Below are 21,177 nucleotides of genomic sequence, written 5' to 3'. Positions count from 1 at the left end.
ATACTATAGTAGTATGTAAGTTCCCTGAATGTAGGAATTTGCATCTTGGTTTTCTCGTTTGCTTGTTTGTTTGAGATGGAGTCCTGCTCTGTCACTCAGGCTGGAGTGCAATGGTGCAATCTCAGCTCACTGCAACCTTCGCCTCCTGGGTTCAAGCAATTCTCCTGTCACATCAGCCTCCTGAGTAGCTGGGATTACAGGCATGAGCCATCACGCCTGGCTAATTTTTGTATCTGTAGTAGAGGCAAGGTTTCACTATGTTGTCCAGGCTGGTCTTGAACTCCTGACCTCAGATGATCCACCCGCCTCAGCCTCCCAAAGTGCTGGGATTACAGATGTGAGCCACTGTGCTAGGCCTTTTTTTTTTTTTTTTAATTGTTGTATCCCTAGTGTCTAGAAAGATACCTAGCACATAGCAGACATGCAATACGTGTCTGTTGAGTAAGTGAATATACTATACAAGTGATATCTAAGAGCTATGTAGAGAAAGTATCCTTCTGATGATCAGGAAATGCTTCATGGAAGAGATGGCATTTTGGCAGGACATGGAGATGTTACTGTATTCCAGAAAAATGGAAAGGTATGAATATGGAAAGCAGAGGGAAGGAGGGTGATTGAGTTGCCTTTCAATTTATGCCCTTACTTCCAATAATTTTTTTTCTGGGGATAATGAACAGTGTCACCAGGCCAGGCTCCAGAACCCCTGGTAGTGGGTCGTTTCCAAAGGCACTGGCATTAGCTGCTGATTTATACTGGCTCTTCCAACATGTTTTTAACTCTCTAGGCAGGAGTCTGACTTTCTTTTGTGTTCCTTTTCAACCTTGTCTTTTCTTTTCTAAAGTCATTTTCAAAGGAAGACAGAAGACCTTGTGTAAGAGGAGGCTAAATCCTTTTTTCTTTCAGTGTGACTTCTTGATTCTTTGAAAAGTAGGTGGAGGCCCCCTTGCTGGCTGCCTCCCCCTCTGTCTGCTTCCTGGGCACCTCACTCCTGCCAGTGCTCCCAGGAGGGTGGGGTTGTGACTCTCAGCCACTGCACTTTCCCTGCTGCGGGGCTGCTCTGATTCCTGACTTCCCACTTTGCTCTCCCTGCCCCTTGCCCTGCTGCCTGAACTCCCTTCAAGCACAGCAAGGATACAGATCCTGGAGCTTTGCAAAAAGTAAGGAAGCCCTGGAACACTGGAGCAAAGGCAGCAAAGAGCTCACAGTCACCTTTAGTTCCCCACCCTCCTCCCTCGTCAATTTTTTCCTCTCTCAATGCCAACAGATATTTCCTTCATGTAGTGTTGATTTATTTACCCTCCATCCTCATTCAACACATTTATTGACTGTTTACACTATGCTAGGTGCTCAGAATATAAAGATAGTAATCTCTGCTTTCAAGGAGCAGAATTATCTGCACAGAATCTAGGTACCGAATAACTAGTCATTACAGTGGATCCTCTATTTAGAAGTTATCTACACCCCTAGCTAGCTTGAATATGTTCACTAACTCAGTCGACAATTTGTCTTAATAAACTGATTTAGTTTATTAGAAAGATTGAACCATTGCAAATGTAGGTGTAGCATTTTTTTTTTAAATCAATGCCATTGTGAAACGAGTATTCATAAAAAATACTGATGCTTGTAATAATAATAATAATAAAAAGACACACAATTTCCATTGGTTAAAGCTATGGACTCTAGCCAAAGTATGTCATCCAAATTTTGGTTTATCCTTTTACTACCTGTTTGGTATTGGGCAAATCATTTAACTCTGAGCCTCAGTTTCTTTATATGAGAAATGGGAACAATTATGTTAGCTGTCTGTTGGCATTGTAGGGGTTGAGTATTAAATGAGTTCGTGCAAAATACTTAGAACAGTGGCTGCTACACACAAAGTGGCCACACTAAAACATGTATTAGTTACTGTTGAAGTGTTTCTACATTTTGGATCTTAACCACAGAACAGCCGAGAGTTAAATTCCAGTTTGAACAAGGAAAATGTTTCTTTTCTTTAGAAACTGTCCTGTGTTTTAGGGCCTTACTTTTCATCCACCATTTCATGCTATTTGTAAGTGAAGGACCCAGAGATTCCTATGTATATCATCAAGCACAATTTGCAATCAGTATCAACACTTGCGCCACAGAGCCGCTAACACTGTGTCCCATTAATACTGAGGTCCATTAACACTGTGTCCCACCATGCTGCCAGGTGATTTTAATGAACACCCAGGGTGGCTCTGCCTCACTGAAACTTGTCTTGCTACCTTTCAGAACGATATATGTATAGGAAATTATTAGATTTCTCCTACTTCTGAAAAATAACCTGGGTTCAAATAATAGAATAATGATGCTGCCTTAGAACAACTGAAAAATAGAAAAGCAAACACAGTTTAAGAATAGCTGTAACTTGCAAGTGATTGATAATGTATATTAGAGCCCAGATGCACTAAAGATATCCATTGCCCTCATTTTCCAAGATGACTAACTGTTTGTCCAAAAAGTATTTTAAGTAGGTTTGTTGCTTTGGGAAAGTAAGCCTATGTATATAATTCAAAATGATTTATTTTCATAAAGTCAGGAGTCTTTCTTTCTGCTGAATGGGTATTTTCTCTGACATTGTCTCTGTAGTTTCTCTTCTTCTGGTGGCTCCTACCACGGCCATCTGGCTTTTAGGAGACTTGTCTGGAGCTTTGTGAGCCTGGCTTAATGAGGGCTGGGCCCTTAGCTGGGTTTCTTAGGGGGAGAGAATGACAACGAACATAGCATAAAGGGTCAGAACCAAGGACACCTCCACCTGCTGGTAAAGAAGGGATTGTGTCCCTTAAGATAAAGGCAAGTTAAAAGCAAACTGAAGGGGAGTAAAAAGAAAGGGCAATGAAGAGGATGTCAGACAATTTCCATATCTGGGAGTGGGGTATCTAAGCCTCCTGTTTTTTGGTCACTGATCCTGTGGTAGTTGGCTTTCAAGGCACAAGACTGTGGTACAGTATACATTACCCTCCTTCCAGCTAACCCACATAATAATCTATTATGTTATCCTAGACTTTTGACATTACTGGAAAATTAGTAATGGCCATGGAGTTAAAAATAACAAGGCTGGGTGCGGTGGCTCACATCAGTAATCCCAGCACTTTGGGAGGCCCAGGCAAGAGGATCACTTGAGTACAGGAGTGAGAGAACAGCCAGGGCAACACGATGAGACCCCATTTCTAAAAAAACAATATGAGCCAGGCATGGTGGTATGTACCTGTGGTCCCAGCTACTTAGGCAGCTGAGGCAGGAGGATTGATTCAGCCCAGAAGGTTGGGGCTGCAGTGAGCCCTGGTCACAGCACTGCACTCCAGCAACAGATAAATAAATAAATAAATAAATAAATAAATAAATAAAGGCACACATATTTAAAAAATGCTATGAATTTCTGTTGGCTATACTGATTATATATAATATATATTATATATATTATATATAAATATAATATATATTATATATATTATATATAAATATAATATATATTATATATATATAATTACTTGACTTTTTTTTCAAGTTTGACAGGAAAGGAAGACAATATTCAAGTAACATCCTTGTAGCTAATCTCCTTCATTCTAAATTCTTATCTGAGTTTAACCTAGATGAAACACAAGGCTTTTAGTGCAAATTGAAGATGTAGTTTTAATTTTAGATGTTGAGATAAGATGTCAAAACATCTTACTCAAGCTGGCTGATACATATAGTTGTTTTTGCAATGCACACTTAATCTCAGGCAAGGGAATTTCATATTTTTATCCTTGAAATTCTCTGGCATTATGCCATTGTTCTTAGCATAACATTATTAATGCTACATTTTAGTTTGTTGTCTGAAGATTCCTAGGGAGTTGAATGCATTGGATCGAAGAAAATAATTGTTGAGATATCTGAAGGAACTACTTTATAATATTTCTTAAGAGTGTTTGAAGTGGGGAATTGCTTAAGAGTCTTTGGTGTTTGAGAGAGGCTGTATAAAAGGCAACACAAGTGTGTGTCAATCACTATCATCAAAAAGTTTTTTTTTTAATCATCCAATTCAGTGGTCTTAATATATTCATAGAGTTCTGGAACTGTCCGCAATATTTAATACGAGAATATTTTTATTACCCCCTAAAGAAACCCTCTACCTATTAGCATTCACTCTCCATTTACCACCAGTCTCCCCAGCCCTAAGCAACTGCCAATCTACTTTCTGTCTCTACTGATTTGCCTGTCTTGGACATTTCATGTAGATAGACTCAAACAGTAAGTGGCCCTTTTTTCTATTGTGGTGAAAAACACAGCAAAATTTACCCTCTTAACCATTTGCAAGCATACTTTTTAGTAGTGTTAAGTATATTCACATTGTTGTAAAACAGATCTGCAGAACTTTTTCATTTTGCCAATCTAAAACTCTATGCCCATTTTAAAAAAGCTCCCTCTTTCCTCCTCTCTCTCGCACCTGGTAACCACCATTCTACTTGCTGTATCTATGATTTAACTAGTTTAGATACCTCATTTAAATGGAATCATACAGTATTTATCTTCTTGTGACTGACTTATTTCACTCAGCATAACGTTTTCAAAGTTCATCTATGTTGTATTACGTGATAGGCTATCCTTCCTTTTTAAAGCTGAATAAAATTTCATTGTATGTACATATCACATTTGTTTGTCCATTCTTCTGGTAATGGACATTTGGGTTGCTTCTATCTCTTGGCTATTGTGACTATCGCTGCTGTGAACATGGGTATGAAAATATCTCTTTAAGACTCTGGTTTTCATTCCTTTGTGTATATACCCAGAGATGGCATTGCTGAATCATATGGTAATTTTAATCTTAATTTTTTGAGGAACCTCCTTACTGTATTCCATAGAGGATGCACCATTTTACAGTGCCACCAGCAGGGCACCAGGGCTCCAATTCTCCACATCTTTGACAACACTTACTATTTTTGTGTTTTCTTTTGTTTGATAGGTGTGATCCTAATGGGTGGGTGTGGGATGATATCTCACTGTGGTTTCGATTTGCATTTCCACAAGCTTGTTGGCCATTTGTATGTCATATTTGCAGAAATATCTATTCAAGTCCTTTGCCCATTTTTAGATGGCTTATTTGGTTTTTTGTTGTTGTTGCATATAAGAGGTTTTTGAATATTCTTTATATTAGCCCCTTATCAAATATATGATTTTTCTCCCATTCCATAGATTACCTTTCACTCTGTTGACTGTGTCCTTTGATGCACAAAAGTTTTAAAGTTTGATGTAGTTCCATTTGTCTATTTTTGCTTTTGTTGTCTGTGCTTTTCATGTCATATCCAATAAATCATTCCAAAAGCCTTTTAAATAGTCAGCTTATGATAAAAACAGAGTTCAGTAATTCAAAGATTAATCCAGGAGTCATTTATATTTGCATTTAAAATGTAATTTGTACATACATAAGTGTGTGTGTGTATGTGTGTGTGTGTATATATCTATATCTATACATATATATGATTTTTTTTTTTCTTTTGAGACGGAGTCTCACTCTCCTGCCAAAGCTGGAGTGCAATGATGCAATCTCGGCTCACTGCAACCTCTGCCTCCCAGGTTCAAGCAATTTTCGTGCCTCAGCCTCCTGAGTAGCTGTGATTACAGGCATGCACCACCATGCCTGGCTAATTTTTGTATTTTGGGGGTTTTGCCATGTTGTCCAGACTGGTCTCGAACTCCCGGCCTCAAGTGATCTGCCTCCCTCGGCCTCCCAGTGTTGGGATTATAGGCGTGAGGCACCACACTTGGCCTATTTGTATTTATATTTGATTATGGGTATGCCTACTTTTCTGAAAAGTAATTGCCAGCAAAATAATGTAGTTTTGCTGTGAATATATGACTCGAGAAGCTGGAAATATGTCCAGTTTTCCTGACTTGACCCCTAGGTCAAGACCTCCTTGATATGAGGGAACTTTTTACATTTTTGTCTTTCATAGAGTTTTCTTGGTAAGATGAAAGCTATGTGAGGTGGTAAACCAGACTTGTTTTTTAAAAAAGAAAAAAAAATATAAGCAGTCTACTTAATGTTTAATCAAGATATACCACAGATAAACTAAACTTGAATAAAAGATATACATAATTAAGATTTTACTCTATAATATTGCCTAAGTTACAGGGAATCATTCTACTTCACTGTAAAATGAATGATTTTTTCCACTTGTAGGCAAGGGGCATATATGGGAGTTTGTATGTGGGAGGAGTTAGTTTGGAGTGATGCCTGTGAACATAACCTGCTTGCACTCAAATCCTCCTCTTCTCCTCCTTCTATGTTCCTTTTTATGTTGAATGGCTTCCTGTTCACCCACTTACTAAAACAGAAACTTGCACACCCTCTTTCCGTTTTCATCTCCCTCACACCTCCCATCCAGGCAGTCACCCAATTCTTTCAGTCTTACCTCGAAAAGTAAGCCTGTTTCTTTCTGTCCTTATTGCTACTTTCCTTGTGCAAGACTTCATGTTCTGCCTTAAAGTGTTGTAGAAGACTTTTCATTGGCCAGCCTCCCTGCCTTGACTTGCCTCATTTAGTCAGAAACATATTTATAAAATATGACTTGCTCATGTCTACCTCTTATATAAAACCCTTAAGTGGTTCTCAATTGCTCTTAGTACTAATACTGAAGTTATTATCATGGCTCATAAGGTCTTTTGCAGTCTCACACATGTGTACCACAACAGCCTCATCTGTCCTTACGTAGTTTTCCCTTTTTTAATCTTTATCTAGGGGTCTGCTAAGGCTGTCTCTCCTTGTCTGTATCTCTCAGTGGATTGTGGGGTTCAAGAATTTAGGAATCATATCAATCTAGCTCACTGCTATAGTTCTCGTACCTAGCGCAATGTACAATACATCAGGTGTGCAGTACAATTGTGCTGAATGAATGAAAGCTGCAGTGCACATAAGCTATATGGAAGCCCTTCCTCTTCCTAATTGCAAATTTTCTTCCAGTAGTTTAGGATGTTCGTTATTTTCTACCTCCCAACAAGCTTGAACAAGTTCTGAAAAAATAAGATACAGTGAACCCTTTAAGCTTTCATTTCCTCATCGGCAAGATAGGGGCTAAAGCCTTTACTAATAAATCTGTAAGCTAAAGTGATTGGACCCATTCATCTCTGAAATCTCTGTTCTGTGATCCTATAAACATGTATCTACCCTAACTTACCTAAAACTCCAGAGTAGCTGCCACATATGTAATGTATAAGTAGTCACTCTAAATCTATATTTATTGGCCTTCTAAAACATAATTTCTGTTAAGGTTGGTTTAAATTTTTTTTAAAGTCAGGATTGTGTCTTTATCAACTATGTTTCATCTGCCCCTATGTTAATATCATATATAAATATTACTATATGTGAATTATTTCATTGTAAATGGAAAAAGTGTAATGTAGAGGAAATGAATGCATTCATGTTTATTTGCCTAGGTGAAATTTATATTTGTTTTTATTTTATTGGCTGCATTATTATGAAATACTGTTCGCACTGTAGTGAGGCATTTCTGAAAGTAATTGCAACATTGTATGAGGTACTCAAACTCCTTAAAGGAAGAATAACAATATCAATTCAAAATGATAATGGAAATAATTGCATTGTTACTCTGAAAACTCCTGCTTGGTACATCTCATCAGAAATGGTGCATATGAAAATTAGCTAGATCAAATTTTACCTGAAATAGCCATAGAAATTTCTTTTATCCCTGTACCTTTGATCTGCATTACATTTCCGCTCCTCAACTAATAGAATTCTCTCTCCCTGTACCTTTTTTCCCACTCGAACTCAATAAATATCTGTTACTCAACATAGACAGGGGACTGAAAATGGACATACTTACCTTCTCTTGCCTTCCACACATGAGTAGAAATGGTTCTGAAAAAGTGGGCTCCAGTAATATGCTGCCCAGCTGTGCAGTCCCAGAGAGAAATACAGGATGGCAGGAAATGGCAATATCATAAGAATTTTGTGCTCGCTCTCCTACCAGAGCCATAGCAATTTCTAGCTTATGGCATACCCTTCTCCACCCAAGGCACATTTTCTTCCTGGTGAGAATTGATTCATAGCCTATCAAAATCACACAAGTAAATGAGTAATTTATTTGTTTCATTTGTGTATTCACTCATATAGAGAAAATACTGACACTCTTGTCAGTTGTTGCCGTCTTCAGTGCAGCATGGTTTCAGAATTCATTCCTTGCCCAGTAGCAAAGCTGCAAACTCTCACATCATATTGGCTAAGGGTATAATTACTCAGGTATAAGAAATGATCCTGGTCCAGAAAAGAAGGTCACAGGCTCTCCATTTATTGCCTCACTCCCCCTTAGACTTCATTTCAGAGTAATGACATAGTAAGGGGACTCTTTTCTTCAGAAAATTGTTATTCAAATGCACTGCGTTCCTGAAGGAAAATATCTGTTTTGTGTGCATTTTTTGGGTAATTTTTTCTTTAATAATAACACAGCTACCTGTCCAGTTTGGGTGCATGTGGCTTTAGAAGGATACGAGCAATATTTATCTAGGTATACAGTCTGACCACTTAGATATAAGCGTTACTGAATCAGATACTAATGAATACTGCTCTCAGCAAATGGCAGTCTGTCTAAAATTTAGTCTTGATAATTCAACATGATTAATCTAGCACACGATTTTCTCTCTTTCCACTGGCAACTACCATAAATTTTAAAATGTAGTGGGTACTTTTTTTCTTTCCATAATCATTGCCTGTTATCACATCTTTACCCACTCGCCAGTGCCACTCACTTCTACAGCCCTTGGCCAAGGATTACTCTCATCTACTGATCTCAGGAGTACTCTCTTGGTTTCCACAGTGATACTGCACCTGACTCATCTCATGCTGGGGACACTTTCAACACCTGGGTGTGTATCTTGACCTTTTTTTTTTTTTTGTCCAGCTCTGATGGCCTCATTAAGCAGTAAACTTTGAGGCTATACCTCAAACTTGTCTTCAGTTGAAACTTTGCCACGTTTGTAGACTTGAGACCATGAATGTCCTTTCTCTGGCCAAAACATGGCCTATGATTGTAACTCTGTGCTTCCTTTATGCTCACTGAGCTTACCTTTCACACTAGCATGAGCTTCAGTTATCTGATTTCTTCCAAAGTACCTGGATGGAGGACCTAGATTGTTCTTTGACCTTCAGAATCTCATCAAATGTCCACAAACCCCAGTTTCTTTCTGTACAAAATAGTTGTTTGGTCTGGATCTATACATTCACTGTAGCTCAACAATTTCATAAACTGTGATCTGTAGTAAGAGGCTTTTTGAGAAAAGCATGCTAATGAGTCAAATTATAAAATCTCCATAGTTTTAATCGAAACTATCCATGTTTGCCCGCTTATACCTGTTAGGATGTGCTGCTTGATTACCTGTCTTTATCTAGTCTGAAGGCATCCAAATGAATATACTAATTTGTGAATGACGAAAACCATTAAAATGATTAAGCATAATGTTAAGATCTATCTCCATGCAAATAATTGTTAAACCAAATTTTGAGTTATATTACTAAAGATATAAGACTCTGTGACTTTTCTAAAACCTCTTATTTGGTTTCTTAATGTTTGTTAATGAAAGCATTTATATTTTAAATAGCAAGCCTTTGAAAATATGTATTAGAAATGAGATATAACTAAGAAAGGAAGCAGAATGATATGCCAAGTAGTCTACAAAATGTTACCTGCTCTAGGTTTCTCTTTACTCTTTACTTTGCCTCTAAAATCTATGGGAAATGCTTGGAATATTTATCTAAGGAACTTGCAGATATGCTGATATAGTTGAAACCATAACTGTTCAATTAGGACTTAACTGTAAATCAGCCGATGGCTAGGTTGTTTAGTAGCAGGGACACTGACACGGAGAGTTCGTTTCTTAATTTCCTGTGTAAATGAGGGCATACATTTAAAAATAAAAATGTTGCCTTGAAGCAGCGTTACAGAACATAAACAAGGTTCAGAGCCTTTGTTGAATTTCTCTTCAGTGCTTTTGTTCTGTTCTCAAAACCACAGCATTTATTTTTCAGCTTCTACTCAGAGAACCCAAAATCCATTTTCCAAAGTAGAATATGAAAATAAGTGGGAGTGGCTTTGTGAGCCTTTAGACTGTGCTTATGGTGTTGCCAAAGATTTACTTTCTTTTTTTATTCATTTTGTTGAAGACAGACTGAAAACAAAAACAAAAAATAAATGATTAAAGCCATATATAACATGTACATTTTCAATATGTCAAAATTTAAAATTTTCTCATATTAACAACTTAAAATGGGAATATTTCAACTGCAAGGTGTTCTTGTCTACCTGTGCTTCATGCCATGGGTCATCATTATTGGCATTTTTTATGTGCCTGTTATGTATGAGGGGCTATGATAGGTGACCTGAGCAATACAATTTCTGCCCTCACAGAATTTATGGTCTTAGGGAAATTGTTAAGATCAAAGCTAAAATAAAAAATACACTCAGAAAAAAATGCATATATATTCTGAACTGAATCTACAATCAATTTGACTTACTAATGTAGTGTTGAGTGAAATCATTGCAATTATAGCTTTTACCAAATAATAGGGACATTTTGGCTTAACTGAAGAAATGGTTTGCAACAGTGAAGTTAGATGTGGGCAAAATCTTTTCTAGAACAATATGATAAGGCCAGAAAACCAAGTTTTTAAATCGCTTTTAGAGAGAAGATAATACCAGCATATCGTTATGGCAGCACATAGTAGACAAACAATAAATACATATTGATTGTATTAATAGAACAGCCCCCAAAATTGTAAAATGATATGAAGCAAATACTGAGTGTGACCTGTGGACCATATATGACATAAAATTTAAATATGAAAACAATCAATGTAAGTTAGTCAGGGGATGTCTTCATGAATAACTGACACTGAGATGACTCAAAGTGGCACGGAATCCGTGCATATTCCTGCTTTTGTTTAGAATTTCCTATTCAATTTCTGGAAGTACCTAATTCATTCTTTATAATTCAAGACTAGCCCATATTGTATCTTTCCACTGTAATTTTGCTGAACCTTCTCACTCAATTACTTCCCCCTCACTACTCATACAACAAATAGTTCTGAATGTCGACTATGTGCCACGTAATATTCTAGGCACTGAGGATACAGCAGTGAATCCATTTGACTAAGGTTCCTGTCAGCATGAAAATTACAGTTGTTTTTTTTTTAATAGGGGGCAGGTAAGAGAGGAGCCAAAAGAATAAACAATAGCAGCAACATTGTGTGTGTGTATGTGCACGTGTGTGGCCGTATATATAAGTATCATGGAGAAAGATAAGGTTAAGAAGGATAGGAGGTGGCTAGGAGTCTAGGAACAGTTTCTTTTATATAATTGTCAGGGAAGCTTTTTCTAATACAACATTTGACCAGAGACTTAAAGGTAATGAGGGAGGGAACCATGAAGATATCTGGGGGAAGAGCAATCTTAGGTAGAACAATCTTAGTACAGAGTCCCTGAGGCAGTAGCATTCTTGTATGCTCAAAGAATAGCAAGGCAGTCAGTGTGATCAAGAGTAGAGCCGTTGAGGTAGATGGTAGGACTTTACTTCACAGAAGTATTGGGGGTGTCATAGTATGTAGGGTCTTACATCCTTTGGTGGATGTGAGCAAAGGAATATAACAATTTGGCATGGCAGAGGGCTCACATTGGCATCATGTTGAGAATAGAGAATGGGGAGGGGCAAGAGATAAAATAGGAAAAAGCATTTGGAGGCTATTGTGGTAGTAGAAAACACATGGTTATAGTTCAGACCAGTAGTGGTGGAAATGGTGAGAAGTAGTTGGATTCTCGATATATTTTGAAGGAAGAACTAACAAGACTTGATGATAAATTAGATGTGGGTAAGAGATAAAAAGAGGAATCAATAATGTTTTTAACCCGGAAGGATGGAGATACTATTAATTGCAGTTGGGAAGAGTTAGAAGACTGAGAAATGGTAGAAAGTGGGGAATCAGGCTTTTGGTTTGGGACGTTGTTTTAGATGCTTATGACACAGCCAAGTGGAGATAACAGGTAGGCGGTAGGATGTCAGTTTGAAATTTAGAGAAGTTTGGATTGAATACACACACCCACACATACACACACACATATATATATGTATGCACAGACATACATACATGTCTGTATGTGTACATACATGTCTATATGTGTACATAGGTACACGTCAGTGGTATTCAAACACATGAGAATGGAAGAGATTTGCTAGGGAGTGAATGTACCTGAAAAAAGTATGAGGTCTGAGCCCTGGGAAATTTCAACATTTAGATGTTCGGGAGAGGCAGAAAAATCAGCAAAGGAGACTGAGAAGGTACAGCTGATGAGGCAAGAGAATTAAGAAAGTTTCGTACTTCTGAAGTCCGGTGACATGCACATATCAAGGAGAGAGTGATCAGCTGTGTCAAATGGTGCTGACCCTAGCAATTCTGATGGAATGGTAGGAACAAAAACCAAAGTGGAATAGTTTAGCTCTGTGTCTCCACCCAAATTTTATCTTGAATTGTAATCCTGACGTGTCCAGGAAGGAAGGTTATTGGATAACGAAGGTGGTTTCCCCCATGCTGTTCTCATGATAATGAGTGAGTTCTCACAAGTTCTAATGGTTTTATAAGTGTTTGGAAGTTTCTCCTTCGCTCTTCTCTCTCCTGCCGCCATGTGAAGAAGGTGCATGCTTCCCTTTCTGCCATGATTGTAAGCTTCCTGAGGCCTCCCCAGCCATGTGGAACGATGAGTCAGTTAAACCCCTTTCCTTGATAAATTACTCAGTCTCAGGGAAGTTCTTTATAGCAGAGTGAAAACTGACTAATACAAGTAGGTCCAAGAGAAAATGGGAGGAGGGAAAGTGGGGAAGTCAGAAATATGATAGAGATGCTCTCAAGAGAGCGTATTTGTGTGCTGATATATCCAGCAGATATATGAATATATGTGAATGATTCAGCAGAGGGAAAGAAACTGATGAAGTCAGTGATGGAAAGGGAATTCTTAGAGCGGTTTGCTTGGCTAGGTAAAAGAAGGGGGACCTTCAAGTGCTTACATGATTATAATGGAGTTTTAGAAAGAGAGAGAAAAGTAGACGCAAAAGGTGAGAGCCCGTTAGCAGTGGTTCAGAGAAGGAGGCAGCTGAAACAATCAGATACTGAGATCCTAGAAGCAACTGGCAACAGCAGCTTGATGTTAGCAAGGACTATGGAATTTGGGACATTAGATAAAATTGTTGCTCTTGAAAGAAATAGGAAAGCAGGGAATTATGCTTTTCCTAGTATAGTGTCTATCAAAAGATTTGAGCTTAATAGATGCCTCATGAGTGAATGAATGTTAAAATACATAGCTATTATGGGAAAATGCTTTTGCTTCAAGGGATTAAACTAGTTGTTTCCTGGAATCACTTTTAGTGTTGAAAGTCTATGAGTCTATGAAAACAAAGCCCAATAATGCATTATAAAATGCAGAGGCCAAATAATATGATATAAATGTCATCCTTTTCCCTCTCCTATATCCTTGCCAGTTAGTGCACATCAGTCACCTTACACTTTTTCATATTGAGTCAAGAGTTGTCTTCAGAATCTTTTGAGTCAGTCAGTCACTATCTTTGGATCGGCTTTGGCATTTAAGATCATATCTATGTATCATCACTGATATATATTTATAAGATGACAGTGACAATTAAGTCAGTCCTAAACCGCATGGGAGATGTAAGCATAATTTACCCTAAAATGTGAAAATGCCTTCTAGGCTCAGACTCAGATGAGCCCCTTGAGAATTGGCAGGAGGGTAGGTCTGTGTGGAGGGACTAGGGTAGCTAGTTACTCTTGACCAAGGGGCCCATGGCTTAAAAAAAAACCTGGCCTTTCTGAAATTAGTTTCTACTCTTTGCCTCATATTCTTTTGTTCACCAATGTTCCAGCCACTAATTCTGTTCCCATGCATTCTGAAGCTAGAAAGAATGATTGATTGTGGAGAGCAATCTTCAGCATTTAGTCTGAATTGACGACCCGTTTAGAATGGAAGATCCTCTTTTCTAAGAATAAGTTTGCATTCTTTACTCTCTCCTGAAGGGGTAATTGTCATCAAAATCAAACCCTCATAATAGGAATCAGATTCTTTCAGTAACTGTTCAATTATAGGAGACTAGACTTCCCCAGAATAGAAACTAATCTTGGTCATTTATGATTGTGACACCCTTACAGGAACATGGTAAGTGACAAACTATGTAGATTTATTATCTGCTTAATTGAGGCAGATGCAAATTCTGATTGCGTGGGATCAACAGATGTTGGACTAGTTGTTACATAGATTAGTGATATATATGCTAGATTTAAGTAGTTTCTCAAACTGGCATCCTTGCAAGGTATTCTTGTGTTTGTTCTCTCTGTGTAATTAATTTGGACCTTAAGTTTACATATAGGCCAATACAAACTCCTTAATAATTTCCAAGAGCTACTTTATGTAACAATAGGAGATGTATGATTGCTAATAACACACTTCTGTATATGATTTTCTTCTATTTTTTTCTCCTAAAGGAAAGATAGCATAAGGATGAAACAATTCTCTCTGGGTGTGTGTCAGACAGCCATTCTGGGTGGATCAGTTTGCAGACCTATAATAAGGCAGGGGGGAATCTTAATGGAACCAACATCTTGGAAACCAACAGGGTGAACCACTGAAGTGATGGCCTCCAAAATAGGAATATAGGCACAAGCTCTTTGAATCTGAAGCAGTAAATTCACATACTCTAATCCTTCTGATGATAAAAGTGACTGCCTTTTGGGTGGGCTCCTCAGTAGTTCATAACTTAGTAGCTGTAACATATATTGGATCTTATAGCAACCTGGGACAGTTTGAATTAGATTTAGCTACATTTATTTAATAGCTTTGATGTGATAAGTGAGAGTAGTTTTGTTTTTCTTTGTACATCTACCCTGAGATTTCAAAATCTACCTTTTATTTTTATTCCCAAATGCTGAGTTATTTTATTAGTGGATTTATTTCTAAAAGTTAAATAAATAAACCATCCACATAGCATACAGTAACAGAAAAATCATGCCCAGTTAGGGTCAGCCACTGAGTACACAACCAGAAGCACATGCTTCATATAGAAACTGGATAGCTTTGCCTTCCTTGAAGGGGTTGGGTGACAGAAGACGCTATTTTATTCAGCTGTGGTCAAATTTTTTGGGCCATGGTATTGCTTTCATTCTAGGGATAATGAGTTTCTCAGAAGATCTATTTTGCAAGGAGGTGGGAGTGAAAACTTGGGACCATAGCAATCATTGACTGACATTTATCAAGTCTTTACTCAGTGATAAGCAATGACCTAAGTGCTTTATGAGAATTAAACAGGCTAGGTGTGCTGTTTCATGCCTTTAATCCCAGAACTTTGGGAGGCCAAGACAGAAGGATCATTTGAGTCCAGGAGTTTCAGACCAGCCTGGGAAACATAGAAAAACCCTATTTCTACAAAAATATAAAAAATAAAAATTAGCCAGGCATTATGGTACATACCTGTAGTCCTAGCTATTCAGGAGGCTGAGATGGGAGGATCACTTGAGCCCAGGAGTTCAAGGCTACAGTGAGCTATGATTGTGCCACTGCACTCCAAAAGAGAATTAAATAATTCTCATGGCAATGCTATGAAGTTAGAATATTATTTTCTCTTTTACAGAAGCTTATGTGACATTTACAAGATCACTAAGATAATACATGGTGAAACCAAGCATTCAAATCTAGACAGTGTGCCTCTGGTCTCCACTGAGCTATATTGGGATGCATCATTCTCTCTGTTTCTTGCCCTTTCATTCAGAGAATCCATGATCTTTGGCAATGATTCATTGCTTTCTTTATAAAACTTTTCAATATCTACTAGGTGAGAATATACAAAGTGGTATATCTGTCTGTTAAATAACTACTTTTTAAAAAAATTGTTTTAAGTGAAATATCCTATGATAAATTTAGATGTACATTCAATGGGGTGGAGAAAGAACACTGGATTTGGAATTAATGACATTAAATCAGCCAGGCAGAGTGTCTCATGTCTGTAATTCCAGCACTTTGAGAGGCCGAGGTAGGAGGATTACTTGAGCCCAGGAGTTCTAGAGCAGCCTGGGCAGCATAGTGAGACCACATTTCTAAAAAAAATGTAAAAGTCAGATGGGTGTGGTGACACACAACTGTAGTCCCAGCTACTCAGGAGGCTGAGGTGGGAAGGTCATGTGAGCCCAGGAGATCGAGGCTGCAGCAAGCTGTGATCACACCACTGCACTCCAGCCTGGGCAACAGAGTGGATTTCCTCAAAAAAAAAAAACTATCTGAAATTTATAATATTAAGAACACTAACATTTTAATGGCAATTACAATTTTTATTCGTGTAGTACTTTGTAGTTTAGATAATCAAAAGATTTTTGTATGGCTCCTGGCTTTATGTAGCAGGGATATTTTGATGATATTTTGATTACATAAATAAATATGTAAATAAGTCATAAATAGATAGCTTTATAATTTATATACTATTTGATAAGAAATACATTATTTGACCATTATATGGCAAAAATCTCTAAAATTGAGAATATATGGGTTAATATTATCTCCACTTAACAGTTAAGAAAAGTCAGGCCAAGCAAATTATTAGTAATAACAGTTTTAGAGCCAGACCAAAACTAAGTTATTTTAAGTGAACAATGAACTAAATGCTAACATAAACTATGAACAGTAACAATAATAACAATAATGACATGCTAGCAGAAAAATCCTCCCAAATGGTATTTATGGCTTGAGGGTTCCAGTGACAATATCTATGTCAACAAGAGGATGTTCTGGATCCTCAGAGAACATATGAGGAAGCATTACCTGCATGGCAGCATTACCATGGTCCCAGGATGTTCAGTTTGAGAATTTGGTTTTACCCACATTACCCAAGGTGTTCAGTCTCATGGACACTGGCTCATCCCCACCAGACTCACAAGAGCCAATTAAAACAAAACAGAGTACAAGTGTGGTAATTCCAAAAGAAATCTTGCTTTCGAGTGACTTAAATGCTTAAGACTGTTCATCAGGATAATTTCCAGAGTCAGGATGCAGTGGAAACTGACTTAGTATCTGGAACATGTGTGGTGAACCTGTGATCAGGGTGGTGGAAACATTTCAAATAAGTTGGTAAATTTTCCATTTTAAAAATGACCCTTGATTAAGTATATAACAAATGAAAGCAAAACTACTCTAGTCTCTTCATATCCCATCCCATAACTCCCCTTCTCATTACAGCCTCTGACAGGGTTTCAAGAACTCATAGCTTAAGATTTGAAGCACTCTTCTAAGCTCTAGAGAGTTCTGAAGAACCTCTGCCTTAAAACAGACAGATCTTTAGTGAAAGGTGATAGGTAGCCAAACTCTCCCAAATTCCTCATCTCTTTACTTGAATTCGTTGGATAAAACTCTGGGAAACTTGGTCAGTCTGATTCTTTTCTTCGCTCTTTTTTCTGATCATCCTCATCAGTTAACACATTCGTTCTCCTGGGATCTTTACACCTTTGATTGGGTAATAGGCAGGCTTACTTATCCCTCTGGGCCTGAGAGGCTTTCTATTACCTTAGGGTAATTTTTACCTATACCTTGTGTCTTCTACTCTGTACTGATTTTATTAAACTTATTTTCAGAATTCTGCTGGTACCTCAGAGGGTCTCTTCTTCATTTATACTCCCTGCGCTTGACTCTCATAGTATCAGGAGGTTCAGTTAATCTTGTCAAATGAGGAAAAAGGCTATAGTTATTATAATATTATTGATGTGTTATGTCTCAGTGGGTGCCGAAGTTTATTTTTAGTTTGCTCAGTTTCCTTGTAATTTCTTGACTACATGCCTAGGTTGTATGTGCATGTTGGAGGAATTTGAATGTGATCAATTTTGCAGGCTTTAACTACCTAGCTGTAGGGAGTTCTCTATCTCTAATTGTTTCTTCTATCTCACAAACATTGCGGTGGATTGTATGTCTATTTTTCTTGATGACTGCTTTTGAGAATGATATCAGATGAAATATTTTGATAAGAGTCCCAGCTCATTACAAATTGCAAATTATAGTTTGACCTTAGTGTACCACTAATGCTCACAATTAACTTTGTGTTTGAACTTTGCCTGACATTTAAATATCATATTAATCATGTTTTAGCAGTGAAGGATTTTGACAGATTAATAGTGAGATTGTAGTAAATATTTCTTTAATTGATTCATGTAAGGTGTAATTAACTGTTTTCCAAATTTCATAACATTCATCATTCAAATACTTAGTTGAAATGAAACCAGATCTCTTTTGATATAAAAACAGCTGATTTTAACTTGCCCTCTCAAAGATTTAAAAATATCTTTAAAACTAATCTGTTCAAACATTATGTGTGAACATATTATATTTATTTAATAATTTTGTGTTTTTGTCACACTTTCATACATTATTGAATACATAATGTAGGGTATTAAAACATGTAAGTTGAAATCATGCTTCAATGGATTTTATTTATATTGGGACCCTCATAGAAGATTGGCTTAAAGAAAGATGTTTGTAATAATTAAACATTACATTATTTTATAAGAGTAAAATAATGTTTTAAAAGTACAATAACAACAGACAGGTGTTTTAGCACCTGTATGGGAGATTTAAAAATGATGTTTTCTCAAATCCTGTGTGACACTAGAGTCCTTACACTAGGATTCTACATGCAGAGGTTTACCTGTGTTCCACTGATAATGCTGTGTCTACACATTACCAACAACTTGACACAAGTGGATGAATTGGCCAATCAATATCATTGTTTGCATAGAGCATCTATATGCAGTTTTGGTTCAGTGCTCTTGCTGCTAACTTTGGCTTTTCTAGCTCTTTTATTATCATTCTGGTACATTTGCAAAACAAACAAGAATGTCAAAATATTGGTGAGAATTTCCATATTTTCAGCCTACCACAGGGAATCATCCATCTGTGTTTTTTTTTTTTTTTTTTTAAGACAGAGGAGTCTGGCTCTGTTGCCCAGGCTGGAGTGCAGTGGTACTATCTCAGCTCACTGCAAACTCCACCTCCCCGGTTCAAGCAATTCTTCTTCCTCAGCCTCCCGTGTAGCCTCCCGTGTGTAGGTGGATTACAGGCATCCACCACCACACAAGACTACTTTTTGTAGTTTTAATAGAGATGACTTTTCACCATGTTGGCCAGGCTGATCTCGAACTCTTGACCTCAAGTGATCTGCCTGCCTTGGTCTCCCAAAGCACTGGGATTACAGGCGTGAGCCACTGCGCCCCATCCACCCATCTGTTGTTTTTAATGTACAAAATAAAAAATAAGTTATAAATGCTATATGAGAAAAGGTATTTTTAAAATGAAGTCCCCCCGTCACCCAAATATATTATCACCTTATTGTCATTTCTATTACATCACATTATCTTCTGATGATCCTTTGACATTTGTAGCTCTGAAAGCAAGGGGTGTTATCATGTCTAAGTTGAGGGTAAATATAGAAGATTATCAAGAACTTTTAGAGATAGTATACTTGGAATATGTGCTTACCTTCCATCCCTTGTGAGATATTTTAAATGGATAAATCTTTAACAGAGGAGAGAAATTCTGGGCTGATAGTCAGCAAGGTCCATAGAGGTTTGAGTAAGAAATGTGGATGTAAACAGGGATTAACTGAGATTACCTCCGTTCCTCTCCCCAATTTCTGTTCCCAGAATAGAGTTATCTGGCAGGTACCTAGGAAAACAACAACAACAAACAACAACAACCACAACAACAAAATGGCTCTTCCATACAAAACCAGAATGGATCCACTTGGGAAAACTAAGGCTTTTAGTGTGGATATTGATATTCCAGAGAAAAGGGAGTAGAGCTCTTCTTACTCTGCCAGTTGAGGGAGTTTCTCACTCTCTCATCATAACTTGCAAAGTTTCATCCTTTACCTTTGATATCCTCCACCATGCTTTAGTACTCCACATAAATACCCCAGTCAAAATTCCCACTCAAGGAAAAGACTTGGTGAGGAATAAATCCTTCTTTCTCAGCAGCAGAGGAAGCCCACAACAGCAACCCCACCCTCCTTTTGTATCTATGAATGGACCACTAGTGATTGCCAGGCCTGTGGGGAGACCCAGTAACAAGACAGTTAAAAGATCAAATAAACAAAGAAGAAACCTGATCCCAGCAGAAAGAGTAACTATTTAGAGAACATATGTATCTTGTTTTTTTTTTTTTTTTCTCATTCATCGGAAATATTTAGAAGTGTTTGAGAACATATTGTATCCATAAAACAAGAATTAGGAAAACTATGATAAAGGAACCATTAGAGAGCTAGAGAGTACTACTAGAGAATACAAATATGATCGTTGAAATTAAATCAATAACGCTAGAAAACAACATTGAGAAAATCTTGCAGAAAATAGAGCAAGATGACAAATAGAAAGAAATATGGGGGAGAAAAGCTGTAAAGCATAGTTGCCAATAAAAGAGGTACAATCCAGGAATCTCAAAAAAAAATGAAAAATGAAAAAAAAAAGAAAACAAATTAACAAGAAAATAGTAGCAGACCATTTCCAGACCTGAAGAAGGATATTTGTCATTTGATGGTTCCCATACAATAATCTAAACTCAGACACATATTTAATTTTTAGAACACCAAGGATAAAGATGAGATTATAAAAGCTTCAAGAGAAGAAAAAAATGTCTTAACAAAAGATCACAGATCTGATTTACATGGGGGCAGCACAGAACACCAAAAGATGGGGCATTGTTTTTGAGGTTATGAGAGAAAAATCTATTTTCCAACTTAAAATGGTATCTGTGCCTCCATTATGGTATATGCACCTCCAAAAAATGGCAGACTGAAGACGTTTTCAGATATGGAAGAACTCAGAATATTTCTCTCCTAATCCACCACCAAATTGTGTGGTGGAATGAAGATTGCTGTAATTTTGTTAACATTCTTCCCATTGAGAGCTGTGATCCTATATCCTCTCCCCTTGAATCCGAGGGGGCTGTACAACTGCTTTCACCAGTTGTGTACAGTGAAATTACACTGTGCCCTTTTTCTAGCCCAGGCTCTAAGAAACTATTATCATTTATTTCCTATCACTTGGAACATTCCTTCCTTGAACTGGCCCCATTTTGCACT

General features: G+C 37.4%; 1 protein-coding gene across 8 annotated transcripts in view; it reads left to right on the top strand.

The window, feature by feature from the left end:
* IMMP2L (inner mitochondrial membrane peptidase subunit 2) overlaps window positions 1–21,177 on the top strand; it is an 886,329-nt gene that overhangs the window by 526,126 nt on the left and 339,026 nt on the right. The window lies entirely within an intron of this gene.

This window comes from Symphalangus syndactylus, chromosome 6, assembly GCF_028878055.3.
Source record: "Symphalangus syndactylus isolate Jambi chromosome 6, NHGRI_mSymSyn1-v2.1_pri, whole genome shotgun sequence".
Taxonomy (NCBI): Eukaryota; Metazoa; Chordata; class Mammalia; order Primates; family Hylobatidae; genus Symphalangus; species Symphalangus syndactylus.
This window is presented reverse-complemented; position numbering and strand designations above follow the sequence as displayed.